The 22,204-nt window shown below is 35.5% G+C and overlaps 1 pseudogene across 1 annotated transcript; it reads right to left on the bottom strand.

Moving 5' to 3' along the window:
• Positions 1 to 17,447: 17,447 nt before the first annotated feature.
• On the bottom strand, positions 17,448 to 20,928 carry LOC114946582 (uncharacterized; annotated as a pseudogene). The gene is made up of 7 exons (XR_014924500.1): positions 20,894 to 20,928; positions 19,351 to 19,378; positions 18,955 to 19,090; positions 18,649 to 18,873; positions 18,368 to 18,528; positions 18,159 to 18,289; positions 17,448 to 17,777 (listed from the first exon to the last, which is right to left on the bottom strand). The product of XR_014924500.1 is annotated as an uncharacterized LOC114946582 (transcript).
• Between the last annotated feature and the right edge of the window lie 1,276 nt (positions 20,929 to 22,204).

The raw sequence follows: 22,204 nt of genomic DNA, 5'->3' as shown, positions 1-22,204 counted from the left end.
ATAAATCCGATTGATAGCAATTACAATGAAAATGCCATTGCATTTTTTGCCGGATTTGTGGCACGGCGAAGTATTGCTAAAAGTAACTGTGACGATTGCCGCAACGCAATGATGAAAACACCAATGGATGAACCTGCAGCAAATGAAAAATATATAGAATTTCGTGAATATCCAAATACAGATGAAGATGCTCCAACAGTAACAAAATTAGTACGACCAACAACTCTATACACAAATATTACTAAAACGCAATTAATGGCGTTTAATTGTACATGGCAAAGCCATTGGTCATCCACACAGATGCTTGAAAAAATAGTGACGGAATGTGTACATGCAACGAATCAAATTCATCCAGATTGGTTAGATAAAAATAACGAATGTTATAATCATCGGATGCAAGCATTAAAATACATGATTACTGTAAAAATATATTCCCGTACGAGATATAACAATCGTACTGCCAAAGTAGCTAGTGCATCATACAAAAAAGTTAAGATGAGATTTATAAATAAATAAAAGTATATATAAGAAAAGTAAAAAATAAAGGATACTAAATGTAAGATCATCTTGAGCACTATTATATTAATTACAAATAAGAAAAAAATGATATGAAGAAAGAAAAACCACAAAGGTCTAAAATAATATCATTATTAATATAAATTTAACGTATAAGACGGGCAACAAGAGCCAAATCGCGGATGACAATGCGTTATCCTAACGAAACTAAATAATTTTTCGTTAGAAATAAATACCGGTGCACAAGGCACCAAATTTTTACTTGGACACGGCCAAGATTTTAAATATGAAATAATCTCATATTTTGAGATTTAATTTCAATACCCCTTTTTAACCCCCCTACGGAAAATAAATAAATGAATGCAAGAGAAAAATATAGATCCGAAAATCGCTGAATCGGGAATCGAACCCGAGACCTTTCGCTTGCCGGGCGACTGCTCTTCCAGCTGAGCTATTCAGATCCTTTCGATTCTATACTTTTCTCTGTTATATATATTAATGTTGGTAAACAAACGCATTTTTTAAGCCAGCGTGAATCAAATATAAGAGTTTTAACAACAAATATAAGAGTGTTAAAACTCTTATATTTGATTCACGCTGGCTTAAAAAATGCGTTTGTTTACCAACATTAATATATATAACAGAGAAAAGTATAGAATCGAAAGGATCTGAATAGCTCAGCTGGAAGAGCAGTCGCCCGGCAAGCGAAAGGTCTCGGGTTCGATTCCCGATTCAGCGATTTTCGGATCTATATTTTTCTCTTGCATTCATTTATTTATTTTCCGTAGAGGGGTTAAAAAGGGGTATGGAAATTAAATCTCAAAATATGAGATTATTTCATATTTAAAATCTTGGCCGTGTCCAAGTAAAAATTTGGTGCCTTGTGCACCGGTATTTATTTCTAACGAAAAATTATTTAGTTTCGTTAGGATAACGCATTGTCATCCGCGATTTGGCTCTTGTTGCCCGTCTTATACGTTAAATTTATATTTATATTACAGAGCCTTGTTAAAACTCTTATATTTCATTATTAATAATTCATAAAAAAAAAAAATATTTAAGAATTTTATATAAAATTTATTTAATAAATTTTATAAATATTTTATACATTTATTTATTAAATATTTTATATTTATATTTATTTTATATTATTTTATTATTAATTAATAGTAGTTAATATTAATAAATACATCTTATATTATTTTATATATATATAATAATATATTAATATTTATTAATTTTAATATTTAAAAAAATCAATGCAAGGAATAGAAAAAACATAAAATAACGTGGAACGTAGTAAAAATTATCTAGAAAAAGAATTATTTTTTAATATGAGTATTTTCTATAAAATAATATAATTTCTTTATTTTGTAATTTTGAAAAAAATTTCTTCATTTTTTTATTGTTATATATATCTTGCATAATTTTGTCATTGAAAAGAAATATTTATACTGTGTATCATGAAATTACATTCATTAAAATATGTTTGCAAATCATGTTACATTTAGTAATGAGTATTATTTTCCTGTAATGAGAAAAATAAGCATGAATTTTTCAATTTCTTAGAAGAATGCAATCACAGTTGAAACAAATTACATAAATCGTTAACTAGCAGGTTTAATCACGGACTAAATAAAATATTTTTATGCAATCATGCTAAGAAATTGTAAAATCATGTATTTTCTGATTACTAATGACATATAACACGAGATATATATAATAATAAAATTTTAAGAAAGTACAGTAACACGGTACAATAAATGAAATCTATCGTACATGTATTTGTTGGCATACGGTATTCTAATATAATCATAGAAGATACATATGAATACCGTTAATAATATAGTATACAGTAAGTGATTTTGACAAATCACTTACAATAATAAGACGCCTTAACAGAAATAGATAACAAAAGACATCAAAATATATAACTGATTCTTTTAGTTATAGAAAATCTATATTATATTCCCACAATCCATTTCTTGTAGAAATTTCGGATAATTTTGCCTCTTTCGCAGCCTCCGATGAGCTATGTATTCGGCTTCGGATGAGATGGAAAAGTCTTTTTTTTTCTGGACTCCCAAGTATTGCGGCACCTGCAAGTTTTTAAAGTGTGATAAGAGCAGTCGCCCGGAAAGTGAAAGACGCGGGTTCGCTTCCCGCTTCAGCGACTTTTCGGACCTATATTTTTCTCGCTTATTTCTCCATATGTAAGTTTCGAAATTAATTTATATGTGGAACTTTGGGATCTCAAATTGAGATACAGTTCCGTTTAATTAATTTTTCGTTTCGTTTCCTTGGCTCTATTGCCCAGCTTAGAAGACAGCATACTTATATTAAAATTTTTTTATTTCTTTTTCACATGGCGCATGGACTTGGCATCTTGTTTATCTTTTTTTTTAAAGTTTTTTAAAAGATAAGTTTTTTTATGGTACGATTCTACATTTGCAAATTTAAATTTTTACTGATTCATTATACGACTCTATATATGTCTGCAACTTTAATTTTCCACTGGTACAAGTTTCTACTTTCACTTGGCGCAATTTTTTTTTTATTTCATTACTTTTGTTACGATTGTACATGGGTTTATAATCGATAATTTTTCATACAATTCTATTGTACATGGGTTTGCAATGTAGGATTCTACATAAGTTTGCAATGGATAATTTTTAATACAATTCTACATGGGTTTGCAATGATTAATTTTTCATAGGATTCTACATGAGTTTGCAATGGTTAATTTTTCATAGGATTCTACATAGGTTTGCAATGGGTACGATTCTACATGGGTTTGCAATGGTTAATTTTGCCTAGGATTCTACATGGGTTTGCAATGATTAATTTTTCATAGGATTCTACATGGGTTTGCAATAGGATAGGATTCTACATGGGTTTGCAATGGATAATTTTTTAATGGCGTGCCCTTAACTGGTCGCCTTTTTTTACCTTTTTTTAAAGGTGAGTTTTTAGAGATTATATCATTCATTTTTGTATATTTTTATGACCGGAAAGAACAATTATTAAACATGTTTATCTAAACTTCTTTGCTTAAAATGATGTGTACAATCATATCTTAGAATCCTGATCATTCCTCCTAAAGCACCCTATTTATATAAATTTACCCATATGTGTGTGTGTGTGTATATGTGTGTGTGTGTGTGTGTATATGTGTGTGTGTGTGTGTACTAATGTCGAGCATTTTTTATACATTTTCTGTTAAATTTAGATAAAAGTTGCAGGATTTCGAAAAAGAAAAAGTTGACACAGACTTTTTCCTAAACGGCGATTTTCAAGGTTATTTAAAGGTCACTTATATTTTCAAAATAGAATTACCTTAATTTTTCTCATATAAATCGATTTAACTCGCAATATTTACTATAAAAAGTTGTAAAGTGTTAGCGCGCGATAATTATTGGCACTAACCTTTTTTACCTCGTCGCTGACTGGATTCGCGGTCCTCAGATCTATGCCAGATGGATGGATCTCGTTCAATTTATTATAATTAGTCAGGATGTGTGTGAGGATATATATATGTATATTATGTTCCAATAAATGTATTTATTTGCGATCCGATGTGTGTATATATATATTGTAGATTCGATACAGACGCCGGAGCTGCTGGTAACGCCGCCAGAATAATTACTTTCTCTGATTATCAGACTGTGTCAAAAACTGTCAAACTGTGTAACTGTGTAACTGTATAACTGTCTCTCGCGCTCAAATATCCTCATTTTTATACTCGCTTGTCTAAAATATTCCCACCCCAAAGCACCGGACCAATCGGAGTAATTTTACATAAAATCGTTCGGTGCTCGCGAAAACAATAATTCTTACGAACGAGAGAGATTAGGTTGACGGTCGCACAAATAAATAAAAATATAACGCATAATAAAACTAAACCGTCTAAGGACAAGTAAACGAAAATATAAATAAATAGATTAACATCTCTCTCGCTTTCCTTTCCCTTATACATACGGCAACAAAGTTAAAAATATATAAAAATGCTTACAGCTCGGCCATTCCTGACTCTTGACCGTCCCGGTCAACGTTATTATAAAATTACAAAACACAATATAAATAATCATACAAAATCATGCACGTATGTACGGGCGCATTTAATCCGGTGCTCGTATTCTTGTATAGGGCCGCTGCGTTAGCTGGAACCCGTCAACATCGGTGATGATGTAACGATCGCGATCTAGAATTTTTTCCACGATATACGGGCCTTTATATTTTGATATTAGTTTTCTATTTATTCCGGCCGCCGTTTCTAAATTACGTATTTCAACGTAATCGCCGACGCTATATTTCTCGGCCGCTTTTCTGCGCAAATTATAATGTTCGGCGCCCCTTCGCTGCGCTTCGCATATCTTTTCGCATGCACTTTCGTGAGATTCGAATTCAAATATTATTACATACAGCCCCAGAAAACGCTGCATGTTCCTCGCGCTACGCGGCACCGGATAGTCAACGACGGACGCAACATTCTCGTCGCTCGGCCGAATACCGTGTCCACTTACGCAGTAACCCAAGTATTTTACCCCCGTCCGGGCGAAGTGACACTCATCGAGTCGAAATCCTAATCGATTCTCACCTGCTACCTCGAACACTCTCGATAAGATTTCGATGTGCTCGTCTAGATCTTTCGTAGCGATCAGTAAATCATCTAAATAAATTAGAATCTTATTTTCGCGGATCAATGCCTCGAACACCATATGCACGAATCGCTGAAAAACCCGTGGAGCGTTCGTCAACCCGAATGGCATGCGCAGATACTCGAACCGCCCGAGAGGCGTAACGAATGACGTGCATTTCACGGACGATTCATGCATCCTGACATGATGGAATCCGTCCCTCATGTCCAAGATGGAAAAATACACCTTTCCCTGTAGACGATCGATGTTATCGTCTATCAGTTCCGTCGGAAAATTGTCGCGTATCGTGATTTTATTCAATTCTCGATAATCCACGCACAAACGGCACCCTCCGTCCTTTTTCCGCACCAAGACTATAGGACTCGCATACGGAGAACTACTCGGTTGTATAATAGATCTTTTTAATAAATCGTCCAAAATTTCGCGTAGAAGTTCCTTATCCGCGAAGGACAATCGTCGCGGCCGCGAACTTATTGGTTGTTCGTTTTTTAGAGCAATTATCATTTTATAATCGGGCGCATTTCCCTCAATTCGCATCTTGTCAATATAATGCGCCTTGTACGCCCCTCAAATCCGCGCGGCCACCTCGCCGCCGACCGCCGGATTTATTTTCAATTCGTCGCACGGATCAATGGAATCGCCGCCGCAATCGATGTGCATTAAAGAATTTACAGCGCTCTTCTCTTCGGTCCCCGCGATCTCAAACGTATCGCCAATCGTAACGTGAAGTCGCGGACAGTTTAAAAAATCCCTCCCCAGCAAGACATCGAAAGCCATTGTCTTTCGAGGAACCACATAGAACTTCATTTCGACCCGTACTCCGCCGACCTCCAACTGACCGAAGAAAGCACCACCGATCTCCAGCCGCGACCCATTAACCCCGCAAAACGGCTGTTCGTTTGCCGTGTTGCATCTCGCCTCGCACGGAACTACGTCGTCGCGCACCAGACTAATAGGCGAACCGGAGTCTATCATTGCGTCCACCACATATGTACATTTCTCTTTCGCATCACCGGGCAAAATCTTTACACGGATCATGTACGGCTTAGGAAGATCGACCGGATGCAACATATTTGTCGTGGTGGTCCGCGCCACGTCCTCCGATGCCCCCGACGTTGAGGCTTGATTACGTTTCGGACACTCCCGCGCGAAATGACCCTCCGATCCGCACACGAAACACGTTTTCCTAGTCGGTAACGTCTGCCTACAATACGCCGTAATGTGCCCCGTCTCGCGACAACGATGACACCTTCGCACTCCCTCAGCCGTCGTCGCCTCTGTCCTTTTGCTGTTGGCAGTCCTCTGTCCATCCCTCCTGGTTTTGTCGTTCGTCCTCTCCCCATCGATTCGAATCTTCTCGAATGCCCTCAGCAAATCGGCTCCCCTCTCCAGATTCAGCATCCGTGCCTGGTTCCGCAGCCTCTGGTCCGACACTCCCTCGATCACATAGTCCAGGATTTCGTCCTGAGCTATCGGCACTCGATTCGCCAGGATCATTTTGTCATGATAGTAGTCGCAAAATGATTCGCCTGACTTCCAAGTCCGGGACTCAAACTCCCTTCTCATGGTAAGCCTGCCCGGACGCAGATCAAACATCTGATCCATCTCCTTGAGCAGATCTTCGACGCTCAACACCAAGTATTCTGCCCTCGAGTAGAACCACGACAGCGCGCGTCCTTTCAACCGCGAACTAATTAAAATGCGAGTAGCATTTTCGTTCAGATTGTAGGTGGTCTTTAATAATTGCAGTTGTTGCTTCCACCTCCAAAAAGTATTGTCCCCGTCAAACTCGGGAAGCAGCTCTCGAATTTCTCGCACGCCGCTCGTCGCCGATACCGCGCTGCCCTCCGATGCCGCGCTTCTCGCCGTAGGAGAGCCTCTCACAATCTCCAGCTCTCGCTGCAGCAACTGTTGCTCTCTCCGCCAGCACTCTCTCTCTCGGCGGAGTATCTCCAGCTCTCGTCTCATCAGGCTATGGTCCTCCAGGCCCTGCTCCGCGAAGCTCCTGTCTCTCGGTGCACGAGCCTCTTCGCTCGCCACCGATGCTCGAGACCTCACGCTCGCCGCAGGCGCCCTAGTCTCCATCCTCGTCGCCGACGCTCGAACCTCCACGCTCGCCGTCGGTGCCCGAGTCTCCTCGTCCTCCGCCGGTGTCTCGTCGTCCCCATCCGACCGACGCGAACAACCCGGATCCCCGTCCTCACCCTGAGCGTCTCCGCCAACTCTCCCCACACATTCGGATCGTATTCGTTCAACCGTTTTATCAGTTCGACCTTTAACCCGCCCGTGGTCAGTCCGCGTTGACAAAGAGCGGTCTTCAATTCGGTCACCGTCATCTCACTCCCGATTTCCATCGTGACTGTCTTTCCGGAATCGAATAGTTAATTGCCCGTCGACACGCTCGCGAAAACCTAACACTCGCGTCACGCTTCCCGAAACGCGCCTCGTCAAGATTTCCGGATTCTCGCAATGTCAGGGCGAGCTCCGAATCCCACTTCTGACGCTGTTAGCGCGCGATAATTATTGGCACTAACCTTTTTTACCTCGTCGCTGACTGGATTCGCGGTCCTCAGATCTATGCCAGATGGATGGATCTCGTTCAATTTATTATAATTAGTCAGGATGTGTGTGAGGATATATATATGTATATTATGTTCCAATAAATGTATTTATTTGCGATCCGATGTGTATATATATATATTGTAGATTCGATACAGACGCCGGAGCTGCTGGTAACGCCGCCAGAATAATTACTTTCTCTGATTATCAGACTGTGTCAAAAACTGTCAAACTGTGTAACTGTGTAACTGTATAACTGTCTCTCGCGCTCAAATATCCTCATTTTTATACTCGCTTGTCTAAAATATTCCCACCCCAAAGCACCGGACCAATCGGAGTAATTTTACATAAAATCGTTCGGTGCTCGCGAAAACAATAATTCTTACGAACGAGAGAGATTAGGTTGACGGTCGCACAAATAAATAAAAATATAACGCATAATAAAACTAAACCGTCTAAGGACAAGTAAACGAAAATATAAATAAATAGATTAACATCTCTCTCGCTTTCCTTTCCCTTATACATACGGCAACAAAGTTAAAAATATATAAAAATGCTTACAAAAGGTATAATTTTTACATAATCTTACATAAACTTCGAAATATTACAAATATTTTATTTTATGAAATATTTCAGTTTATGTAAAATTATGTTAACTATCTTTTAAATTATTCACTTTTAGCCATCTTACCCTTACAACCTTTTATAGTGAATATTGCAACAAATTGGTTTATATATATAATATATATATAACATCAGTTATTATTAATTGATGTTTACATTTATTTTCAGACTTACTAGAGCTCAAATGCTCCACATTTTTTGCAAAAACTGTTTATTCTACAGATTTCAAATATGCTTTTAAATGATGATTGAATATTTCCTTTTTTTAATTATTTTTATTATTATTTTTCAATCTCAATCAACTTTTATAACTTTATGCCAGCACGATACAAATACATGTGTCTTTATTTTTTTTATTATTTTCATTATTATTTTTCAATCTCAATCAACTTCTATAACCTTATGCCAGCAGGATACAAATACATGTATGTCTTTATTATTGTATCAACTCTTGTCTTTTCCATGTAACCATGTCTTCATAGTTTGAATTATCCCTTCATCTTCTCAATCTTTCGCAGAGATTTAATTAATTAAATACACTTCACACGAAATAAAGTTTGCTGGAAGATATACAGCAAACGATAACTGTAAAAACATGATTACGTGGAAAGAACAAGAGTTGGTACAGTAAAGGCAAGTAAGTAAGTACATGTAATGTATCGTATTGGCATAACGCTATATCCGTGGAGCAGATAATGTGGCTGTAGAGGTAGTCTGCAGTGCAGCTAATGTGGACATAGATGTTGATTGAGATAATTGTCTAATATAAAATAGAATTTCAAAATTTAGTTTAAAAAGCTGTTGCATATATAAATAAAGTTTATTTTTTCTAAATTTGGAATATGTTTAATTAATTAATTTTTTAAGTCTATGTTTAATAAATTTTTTAAGTCTGTATTCAATAATTTTATTTATTTGATAAATACATGTATGTCTTTATTTTGATATGTTTAATATAATTAGAAATTCATTATTAATTAGATATGTAAACTATAAATTCATATATAATATTTGAAAATATATGTGAATATTTAAATTTTTATCTTCTCCTTCCTCTCCTTCAATCTCTTTAATATCAATATGTGTATGTGTGTACACGCGCGCACATTTGTACGTATTTATTTAATTATTGGACAGTTGAGAGTACTTAATTGATAAAAAATTATGACAATAATAATCCTTGTTTTTTTTTCTTATTATTTACTCAGATTTTTTTGTCTATCTTATAAGATAAACACTTTAGAGATTGAATATTTCAAGTAAACTAATTGTAAGTAAATTTCACATTAATGCATATAGATGTTTAATCATGAATACTAAATAAGTACACAAGACGAACAGTGAGTGAGTGAGTGAGAATGAGAGAGTGTGTGTGTGTGTGCGTGTGTGTGTGAGAAAGAGAGAGAGAGAGAGAGAGAGAGTTAGCCAACATAACCCCGCACGCTGCCGATCATGAATGTACTAAATAAGTACACAAGACGAACAGTGAGTGAGTGAGTGAGAATGAGAGAGTGTGTGTGTGTGTGCGTGTGTGTGTGAGAAAGAGAGAGAGAGAGAGAGAGAGAGAGAGAGAGAGAGAGAGAGAGAGAGAGAGAGAGAGAGAGAGAGAGAGAGAGAGAGAGAGAGAGAGAGTTAGCCAACATAACCCCGCACGCTGCCGATATGGCGGAGCGCCACTATCGCCATCTGTTGTAAAACGTGCGAGATGGACAAAATTACCACTACATGCATCTTGCATGTGTTGTGTACGTGTGATATATGTGTGCGCATGTGTTGTATACGTGTGAATACGTGTAGCACGATACTACTATGTATGCGTGGTCGATGATGATAATGATGATGATAATGATGATAATGATGATAATGATGACGGGGACGTTTCTTAATAGAAATTTTTCATATTTCGACTTTGCATTTATATATCTCTGCTTACAAATCACGTAGAGCAGAAATAAAGACACTTTTATTATATAATTCGAACTCAATCTATCGATTAAGTCTAGTATAAACTCGATTGCTTCAGCCATTATTGAGGATTCAAAATATTATAAAGACTCAAATGTCCGACTCGCGTTAAGATACACGGTGTCTCCGCTACGCCCTTAACTGGTCGCGAGACACTACCGTGTCTCTTGATAATAAAATTTTAAGAAAGTACAGTAACACGGTACAATAAATGAAATCTATCGTATATGTATTTGTTGGCATACGGTATTCTAATATAATCATAGAAGATACATATGAATACCGTTAATAATATAGTATACAGTAAGTGATTTTGACAAATCACTTACAATAATAAGACGCCTTAACAGAAATAGATAACAAAAGACATCAAAATATATAACTGATTCTTTTAGTTATAGAAAATCTATATTATATGTAGATTTCCCGTGATAAGACCTGTTAGTTTGAGCGATTTATGTAATTATTTCAACTGTGATTGCAATCTTTACGTCATGCATATCTAAATGCCAACTAAAATACATATACACATATGTACCTAAATCTTTAATTACAATATATTATTAATTTTTTTAAACATGCATTCCACGTTAACATAATAAATATGATTAAATACAAATTATTTAACAATATCTTTTTTCACAAAATATATGTTTTATAATAATGAATACTTTTAATTACAGCTTTTTTTTTAGAGCGGAGGGTTTTTTAGTGGGTGAGAGTCCCACATACCCCCGTCGGACGGCCGATGGGAAATGCATAATGCATTTTTCCCTTCCTACAAAAAAAAAAAAACTGATATATACAGGATTCCGAAATTCGCGAGTCAAAATAGTATAGCAAAAAAGTTCTTTAAAATAAATTAAAAAGTTTAAGCTATTTCTTATTCTAAACAATAAAATTTTTGAGGTAAAAAAATTTTAAATTGGCCAATTATAGATTACGATTTAATGGACACTTGAAGTGCGTAAAGTGCATGGTCACTACCCAAACAGCACACATATCCTAAAAACGTTCAGAGAACATCCTGAGGATGTTCGAATGTCCTCTGGATATCCTCTGAATATCTTTCGGATGTTGTGCTATTAGGATATAACATAATCGACTCACGGATAGGCGTCCGTTTAATCGTATTCTGTAATTGGCCAATTTTAAATCTTTTTACCTCAAAAAATACTGTTTGGAATGAAAAATGGTAAAAATTTTTTTAATTTACTTTTTCGAGAAACTTTCTTTTTATGGTACTTTAATTCGCAAAATTCGGGACACCTTATATATATATATATATATATATATATATATATATATATATATATATATACATTTTTGTACACGTGGTATATATGTATTAAATAAAAAATATTAATATACATATATTATATTATATAACAATTTTTGTATAATTTAAAGTTCAAAGTATATTTAATTATTCATTTAAATTTATTTAAATATATATTATTAGAAATTTTTTTTATGATAAATTATTTTCCATAAGTTTTATTTTTTTTATTATTTTTATTTTATAATATTATGTTAATTTTTTGTTATTTTTATACAAATATATTTATTTTATTTTCAATATTTATTTTCTTATTTTTTATATTTTTTGTGCAATCAATTTAATTTTCAGGGATGTTATTTTTGTAAATGAATATAAAATTATTGAAAATATTTTATAAATACAATTGATTTATTATTTCTTATTTTTTATTTATTTATAATTCTGATTTATTAAAAAAAAAAAAAAAAGAAAACATATGGTCTTGAACTCTGATCTTCGTCGTCTTCTGGTCTATCAATTGTGGATGTAGCACGGACATGAACTAAATTTGGCTCTTTTACCGACATCGAAAGTGGATGTGGCCATGTAGTTCCAGACGCTCGTAAAATGGATGTACGTGACGCTAGTGAGCAGCCTAGAAAAAGCGTTTGACGAAGAACGGCGGCGTGGCCTCTCTCATTCTTCTCTCTGGTCACGTCCTAATGACCTTCCTACTTTCTTAATTCCTAAGTTAGAAAGAACAGGGCGCTCTCTATTTTTTATGAGGCAACCTGCATACACCGGCTATACCTCAGGGACGCCGAGAGCACGGACTATACTATGAAACTAGGGACCGAGTATTGGGACGTTGGGGATGGGGAATTCTAATTACTAGTGGGAAAAGGATTTCTACTAGCAATTCTTTCTAAACTGACCAATGAATTGATTAATTGATCGACTGTAATTTTCCCATTTAAATACAATAGTTGTTAATTAATAAATTAAGTAGCAAGAATATCATATAATTCTCGAATTTAGAGTCTTAAGAATCCCTTATTGGGTCCTTATTAAACAAGTATTTAGATTACACGAATTATCGGTTTCCAAGAAGTCTCGCGTTTATCGTGTTTGATGGATCTGGAATGTTATCTAAACAGACGAGAAATTGGTCTAAATCGATGTTTCCCTCTAAAACGTTTGTTAGTAAAACGATAATTATGTTTATTATTGTATGAATTTTTTCGTTAATTAATTTCTCATTTTCTTCAATAGTACATTCTGATGACATTGGAGAAATACTTTAAATATTTAAATATCTAGATAATTAGCATATTGATCGATTTGAAGTAAATTGTCTAGACACTGATCCTTTAATAATTGTATTAAGTCCTTACGATGCAGTTGTTCCCGAGATGTATTCTTTTCTATTTGTGATACTAAATCACACAATTCTGCAATTAGTAATTGTTCGGAAGAATCAGTTTCTGAACTAAATATATTAGGTGGTTCGTCTGGCAAGAATTCTATTCCAAAGTCAGGGGGAATTTCTTTGTCTGGGATTGGTGATAACTCGAGGAAGTTAGTTCTGAGATTAAAATAATTAAGTGTTTCTTCTATTGAGGGGTCAATTGAACTTGGTAGTTCAGGAGTCAAGAATTCCAAAGAATTTGGAGGTTGATCGATCGAGGGTTCGATCTCGGTATGAGAGAGTGTTCCTTTGTCCGCTACGAGATTATTGTCAAGATTTAGTTGAATAGATGAAGTCTTTAATCTTTTTATAGTTTCCGGAAAAATGGCAACTATTTCACACGATTTGATGCGAGGTTTATCTTTCAATGACTGTCGTCTGAGCCAGAGCAAGGTAGACACGGCACAGTTAGCACGATTTTTCTTACCTGCTCTATGATTACGTTTCCTCCGATATTTGATCTTCTATTCCCGCGTCTTTAAAATATCATTAAATAATAATGGAATATTTATTTTAATTAGGAGATGTTACCAAGAGGATACTACTAGGAGAGAGGGGGGTGTACTGAACGAAATTACATCAATGTAAATCATGTATTTCGCATGCTCTTTATCTCGAAACTAAAAAGAGTCAGAGAATAGAGGACCTTTGATAGGAAATAATCAGGGCGTTGATGGGAGAATTGCCTTCGGTGCGCTATTCAGCGCTCGGGGCAGGAAATAATCAGGGGATTGATGGGAGAATTGCCTTTGGTGCGCTATTCAGCGCTCGGGGCAGGAAATATGAGGATGCGGATAAAGAGAATTATTCGAGTAATAACAGAAGATGTATTTTCTTATTGATAGGAAAATTAGAAGATGATTGGATAATGATTGAAAGAAATCTGCGCAACCTTCGAAACATGTTCGAATTTTTATGTAATACTGGAGTGTTGGATGATTTGCGTGATTAACAGATTCCTACCTTTAAGACGACGAACTCTTCGTAGACCTGTGATGTGCTTGGCCAAGTTCGCTCCCTTGCAAGAACCTCGGTCGTGGGATGCTTATGGCGAAATCAAACACTAGGTTGTACGATGTACTGAAATTCTTTAATCGTCTTTTAACCCGGTTACAAATTGTGCGCAATTAAGAGTTAAGAAGTCAGCTAGGTCGACGGCTAATTTGTGACTTCAACAACGTACCAAGTTACAAATTGAAGCGGAGTTACAGCGACTAAGTGTCGTTGACAAAGTTATATATTCCGAAATTCGCGTTATAAATTGACCTTTTTAGAATGATACGAAATTGTTGTTGCACTCTTTGGCTAGCGACAATTTAGAATGTAACTTTTATGTTGAAATGCCGTTCTCGGGCCAGATTTTCTAGGGTTTATATATCCCTCGAAAACGAAAAATCCTGGTATTGTGTGCAAATTTTTGGGTGGGAGGATTCCCATCAAAACGCTTTTCCAGGAAGATATAATAAATTTTCTTATAAAAGAAGGAGGTTGTTTGGCGGTTCTGAGAAGGCAACGAGTTTGACCAAATATATGGTCATGAGGATCTATCATGATCATATGATCATAAGGATAATAAGCGACGAGAAAATCTAAGTTAGAATAAGTCGTAAAAGTCTATGATTTGTTGGTTCTCGAGTTTTACGACGTGCAGATGTTAGCATCCCGAATGGCGCGGGGTTGCTTATTGTATCAAGATCGGGGGCGGGACGGGCGACAAAGAAAGTTCAAACGGTAGCCGCACGTTGGGGTTTCTATTGTTCACTTGGTAGCTTTTATACGTTTCTGAAATCGTTCTCTATATAATTCTCTGCTATATTTTAGTTATTAAAACTATAATTTAATATAATAAAATAAAATTATGATTGCTAAATTATATAGTTATGATTTTACAACGTGGTATATTCTTAATTACGGTGAATTGTTGTTATATTTGTGGAATCCTTATTTATGTGAATATATTGAAAAAAAAAGAAGAATAATATCTCTGATACTAACAATAAGTTGTAAAATCTGAATAGTCTCAATTATTGATGATAGTGATAAAGATAGTAAGGTTCCATAAATATAATTACAAGTGAGGCGCATCGTTTACGTTATCTTATAAATTAAAGAAAAAGATTTTATGGAATATTCTATGACAAATAGTCGGTCATAAAGAATTTATCAATTTTTATAATTCATTCTCCATAGTGTGATTAAGATATTTATTCCGACGATTCATCATTTTAACTATTCCATAAATAATATTATTCAATTTCGAACACGTTGATTATAGGGTTCACACATTGATTAATAGGTTTGCACACATTGATTATATTTCGCATTTATCGTTCATATCGTTAGATGGCGACGGCTAGTAATTTATAGGTATGCGCTTGTTGCGTTGGATTAGTCGCGTTTGCTAGTCCCTAGACTAGTTATAACTAGAAGATTCCTTAAGGTGCCTACTGATGGACGCGGCAAGTTGCCGCGCGCGGCAGTTCAGAAAGAACTAGATCTAGGGGCTTCTGAAACTGATGCCGCTTGCCGCGTCTGCCGCGCGAATTCGGCGTCATCGCGTTTGTCGCGAAACAATATAACCTCAATTCCTCAGTATCTCAGTTATCAGTTTAAATAATCAATATATCATGTCTGCAAAAATGAAAATTTATGAGTGGTCAATGCAGTGCAGTCAGGAACAGAATGTAGAAGCAGACCGACGTGACAAGTTGCTCGGATCATTAGCTATGTTATTAGCTGCAAAAAACAGACGGATCAACAAAAAGAAGCGTTTCTGGGTTGCTCCAATTTTTAAAAAACGCTGTGAGCATGGTTTTTACCATGCCTTGCTGCCAACACTTAAATTGGAAGATCTGCGGTTCCATAATTATTTTCGGATGTCAACCACGAACCACGCAATACGAAGAGTTGTTAGCCATTGTAGGCCCGCATCTAGAGAAACAATACGTCGTGCGAGAGCCGATAAGTGCAGCAGAACGATTGACGTTGACATTACGGTAAACATCTTTTGTTTTTATTTTAGTTATATGAATGTAAATGTTGCATTACATCAATTTGCATTACGTTTCAGATTTCTGGCAGCTGGTGATTCCATGTCTTCAATGACATATCAATATTTAGTAGGCTTGACGACTGTAAGCAATATTATTGCTACAACATGCAAGATTATTTGGGAACATTTGTGTACTTTGGTTCTTCCACCTCAGTTATTCGAAGATGACTGGCGGAGCATCGCAGAAGATTTTGAAGATATATGGGACTTTCCACATTGCATTGGAGCAATCGATGGAAAGCATGTAACCATTCAAGTAAGTAATACTTGTATTATAATTCTTTTCAGGCATTATTCAAATATTAAAAACTATCGGGAAATGAAATAAATAGAAAAAACAATACGAGCAGACTCCAATTTTCTTGCAGTATGTGAAAAATATATAATAATCTTTGTGTAATTTCAGTGTCCGGATAATGCTGGCTCCAATTTCTACAACTATAAAAACAGTCATAGCATTGTGCTATTAGCTATTTGTGATGCCAATTATATTTTCCGGTTCGTCGATATTGGTGCGTATGGCAGGCGAAGTGATGGAGGCATTTTTCGTGAAAGCCGATTCGGTCAACAACTTAATGCAGGTCAAATGAATATCCCAAAATCGGACAGTTTTTACAAAGGAGGCCCGTCTTTGCCTTACTGCATTGTCGGGGATGAAGCCTTTCCATTGAAATCATATTTGCTAAGGCCATACTCTGGCAAAAATAACTTGTCCGCCGAACAGCACATCTTCAATTATAGACTCAGTAGAGCCAGACGAGTGATAGAGAATTGTTTCGGAATACTTGCTAGCCAATGGCGAGTTTATCGAAAACCGATCATGTGGAAACTGCTATGAAGATCGTACAAGGTACAATCTGCATTCATAACTGGCTCCGCAAGAGTGATATCGAGAAGAACAATTATATTCCACCAGGTATGTTGGATAAAGAAACGGCTGTGGGTGATCACATACGAGGTTCGTGGAGGACGATTATGGAAGATGGTTGTGCATTTGTGGACATCTCCAAATGTAGTACAAATACAAGTACTCGGGGTGCCATGCTCATTAGAGATGAATTTTGTAAATATTTTAATAATGAAGGCTCAGTAGCATGGCAAAATGATAAATGATACATTAGCATATTATTTCGTTTTATTTATAATATTATACTAGACATCACAGATATAATCATTATTTGTATACTACACATGCAAAGGAAATAAATCACACCTTTTAATCATGCAAACTAATTCTTTAAAACTTCTTTTTCCTAATTTCCCAGATACTCATAACTTTAATGTTTCTTGTTATCCCGGTCCAGTTGAGTAATAACTTAACTATTTGAATAAATACGCTTCGGCTTTATTGCACTAACAAAATCAGTCTCGTTTTATTACTATACGTATACATATATTATTCATATTATTATATTTTACGTTATATTATTGTTGTTGCCGAATTGTCGTTACGCAATAATTCAGCACGTAAGAGCTCGTGAATTTTCAACATTATTGCGCGTCTGCGGACTGATGACAACTCTCGTAGCTGGCAGGCAATCATCGAAGTAAAATTGTCAACTTCGTCAAGAACAGGAGGAGTTGGCAAAGGTGGTCGTGGAGTCTGCAAGGCCTCTGCTATCTGCTTCATCAAGTCTTCTTCGCGCTCAGTACTTTTTCGTTTTCTTTTCATTCCTGAAAATGAAAGAATGACTTTTACATAATAATACATTTTGTATTATTGGACAAAATTGATGTAGCTAGCTGTAATAGTACTAACAAGTGAGATATTCAATTTGTACAATTTTCCTACAATATATATATATGTGTGTCGTGTCGGTTGATAATTAATGTGGAATTTTGAATATAATGCGGGGTCTACGATGCAGTCGTTACAATGTTACGACGCTGTGACGGATCAATCAAAGAAGAGAATATATGATTTTTTTTCTCTGATTGGTCCGTTGCAGCGTCGTATTGTCATAACGACTACATTGTAGACTCTGCAAAAGTTTTATTTTATTATTGCATATTCTTCTTATTATTCTCTTTCTGTTTTTAAATTTATTTACTTGCCCGTACAGCTTATGAACGAAATACTTTTTGATGCATCAATCGCACCGTTGACTTCTACGACGTCCACACTTTGGATTTCCGTGTCATCATTGCTAGTGTCTTCCTCACGACTCATCATATTTGAAACTGTCCTGAAATACAATAAAATGAAATAATATCAATATTAACTGTTTTTAGTATTGCAGTGAATGCTTTTGTGAAATACTAACTCTTTTTCCAAAGAAGTGTCACGTAAGAAAGACAACAATTCGTAATGTTCGAGATGGTTTACTTCCTGATCCACTTGGCAACTTTTCAAGAGAGATTATTTTCATGTAACGATCCCTTAAGTTCTTCCATTTTTTTTTTACCTCATCGACAGAACATTCGCCTGTAATAATAAAATCGTACTGTTATATCACTTTAATTCTATTGAGTTTTCTTTAACTACTCTCTTTCTCTCTCTCTCTCTCTCTCTCTCTCACATACACACACAAATATATATACGTACCATTCGTCGCATTAGCCACTTGCTTCCAAAGTTGTTGTACAGTTTGCCTGTCACGTTTTGTTATACTCAGTTTTTGATTCCATAACAGTTCTCGTGCCGACACTTCTGTAATGATAAGTTCTTCCAGGTTTTCCACTGGGCACGGCTCTTGTGTCGGAAGAGGCGATTCTATTACAATCTGCTCTGCTCCATTAATCGCACTTCGGCGCACAATGCTTCCATCTTCTACAAGATATTTAATTTAAATTTTTACATTCGCTCAAATAGTATTATATCGGTCACTTTCACCTTTTATATTTTACTTACCACATTTGGGATATAAATACAAGCTATTCACATCAAAAACAATCTCTGAATAATTTGCAAAACATTCATGGGACCATGTTTCTTCATCCTCAAGGTCCCCAAGAATTATTTCGCATAATCCGCATGTGTATACTTTCTGCCATAAAAAAAAAATCAATTATATCACCCGATGTGTCATTCTAAAGTTCGGTTCCAAGTCATAAATGTTTATAAGAATTGAAATAGATTCGTACGCACATGTTACGGTACGTTTTTCTCTTCCGAAACGACCAAAACTTACACTTAACCTCCAATCTTGAATTATGCACAATCATATATATTACCTTCGCGATTGTTTTCTTAATATTTTTTTATATTAAACTTATATTATATTTGGATATAATAACATACACTAACCTTTGGAATCTCCACATTTAATTTACTCCTGCCATCGTTTCAATTTTATTTTGAAATGTGCACAAATAACCACTCCCGCGTTGCCGCAAGTGAAGTTGGATTATTCCAACTTCACTTGCGGCAACGCAGGAGTGATTCAGAAGCCCCTAGATCTAGTTCTTTCTGAACTGCCGCGCGCGGCAACTTGCCGCGTCCATCAGTAGGCACCTTTATGCTGGTATTACTAACGATAAATGATAAAAACGTCTAATTCTAAGTTAGATTATTCGCAAAATAGTTGATTATATAGTTTCTCGCAAGAAATGATGTTAGCTGTCACGTCCGAGTGACCTTTTTTCCTCCTCTATTACTCTAGGTCTAGGAAGAAAGGGTTAGCTCTCTATTTATTTAGGGCAATCTGCATGCACCGACTATACCCTGAGTACGCCGAGAGCTGGAACTGACTTTTCGGATCTGGGAAATTTTAGGAATAGGGAATGTTTCATAGGAATATATATTGTCTAGGAAAATTAGTATTAGTTCAAAATCGTATTTTCTATTTAGGATATAAGATATGAAATTAAAATATATTATTAATAAAATAAAATATTTTATTATCAAAGATTTGAACATTTAGAATAATCGGTAAATAATCGCGAGTTGAGATTACTAAAGATTTAGATACGTCGGATAGTCGTCGATTTCAGAGGGAGGTTCTAGCGGTCCTGAGCTTACTAATTCTGGTAAGGAGACTGCAGGAAAATTATATTCCTCGAAAGGTGGAAAATCTTGATAGGAATTCTTAGACGATTCTATTAATTCGTTGATTATATTATCAATCTCCTCAAGAGGGATTGGTGATAAGAGTTCTATTTTATGTTGAAAATTGTCAATTGATCCGGAACTTTGAGGTAGGTCAGGAGAGATTACCTCTTGAGACTCAGGTAATTGTTTATCTCTGGGTAATCTCTCTTGAGAATTTGATAAAGTAGTCGCGATTGATCTATATCTCTTAATTATTAAAGGGCGTGAACGCTTCTTCTTACGTACAAGGTTGCGTTTCCGGTTGTCCATTTACAAGGGTATGTTCATCCTTATAGTATTAATTAATTAGTTGTTAGGAAATTATAAAATTAGGTCGAGGGTTAAAAAGATTAGTTCTCATTTGATTCCGCACGGAGATGTGAGTCTGCTCTGTTGTTTCTGGTGACTATGCCTGGGCTGTCGTCCTCCTGGGTACCTCGGTCTCAGGATGGAGTTGGAAGAACAGACGAGCACTGATTTTATATTAATTTTAGTTCTTTATTCCTTTATTTCTAAACAATTTCTAAGTCTGTGACTTATAATCGTACAATTTAGAGTTTACGAATTTAAACATCAGATGAGTTAACTAGAATGATAACTAACATAAGAAATCGCAGAAAAATCTAAGTACTAATTGACACGAAAATTAGATTAACCGCAATCGGCTAAATGTAGAATTTGGAAAATAGTAATACGAAATGCTCTATCTTAAGAGTTGACACGAAGTGCTCGCAGGAAGCAAAATCTGCGGTTTATATACCCTTCGGAGGACCAGGCGTGCTTAGATTTTGACATGTTTATGGTTCCGTAGGAATTCGGTTTGCGTCATCGAAGAGGGGGCGAAGGGTGGTCTATCAGCTAAGGTGGTTCGTTGGCGCAGTATAATTATGATTCTTAATAGACGAATGGGAATTTTTACAATAGTTTCCGAATTGCTTATTTATAAAACGTTAATATTTATCATTATAATTTGTACTAAAGGGTTAAATTGCGTGCCCTAGAAGCCATTACAAAATGTAGAGATTGTAATTCCTTAGGTATTCATTATGATAATAATTGAAATATTTTATTGTTAAAAAGCGTGCAACGTTATTCTGTAAAGGATTCAAGGGCTAGTTTTTGATAGTTTAAGTTGTAGCTCAATAATGATAAAGATAATATTTTGGTTTCTGAATCTTTGGTTCGGCGTAGGGCATTGGCTTCTTTCCTAAAGTTCAGGAATGCGGCAGGGGGGTCATACAGAGTCAAATTACAAGCTATCGTGTCGCCAAGTCGATCTCTACGAACACTTATGTCTAGTGGTACATTCATTGCTCCTTGTTTGGTCTTTTTACGCATATTGATCAATCAATTATGGCATCCTTCAATTATGATATTGATAGTTAATTATGACATACTTCATTAATAATATTTGATATTTATAGTTAATAAAAAGGTCTATAATTATTTATGGATCCATAATTCATTAATGCAATATTGAAAGGTTTACATATTCAAATGTGTACTCGGGTAATTCTTAGTCGCACTTACAGAATCGTGTTTCGTTTCAGGTATGAATTCTGAAAGAATTAGTGTTTCTCTTTTAGTTATCATATAAATTTGACGTGATTAGGATTCTGTAAATCTGACTAAAGAAGGTTGTTTCGGAATTAATAATATATCGCGTTGTATTGTAATTTACTTTAGGAGAGAGTGGGTTAACATTTTTAGTCCTTATCTCTTGTGCTTGATTATATTAATATTTATCGTACTTATTATTTATAGTTTGGCGTTATTGTAATAAGTGTATCGATAAGTGCTCCTGTAAAGGAATATCTGGTTAGTTCCGCTAGTTACATGCTGTCTCTGGGGTCCCTAGATGGTGCCTGATTGGTCGCGTGGTTAGGACTAGATAGAGATGTTTGGTTCCTAGGTAGAGGACCCCAGATCTGGCGATTTTAGCTATTAATACTAAAAATAGTTAAATTAGAGCAATTAATAGGATATAATAATTGTTAATAGTCTTATTCTATGAGAATATGAATAGCGCGCAATAGTTATATTAAAAAATAAAAAATTTTAAAATAGACGG

This window comes from Nylanderia fulva, unplaced genomic scaffold (assembly GCF_048542155.1).
Source record: "Nylanderia fulva isolate GAGA-0341 unplaced genomic scaffold, ASM4854215v1 Scaffold186, whole genome shotgun sequence".
NCBI lineage: Eukaryota > Metazoa > Arthropoda > Insecta > Hymenoptera > Formicidae > Nylanderia > Nylanderia fulva.
This window is presented reverse-complemented; position numbering and strand designations above follow the sequence as displayed.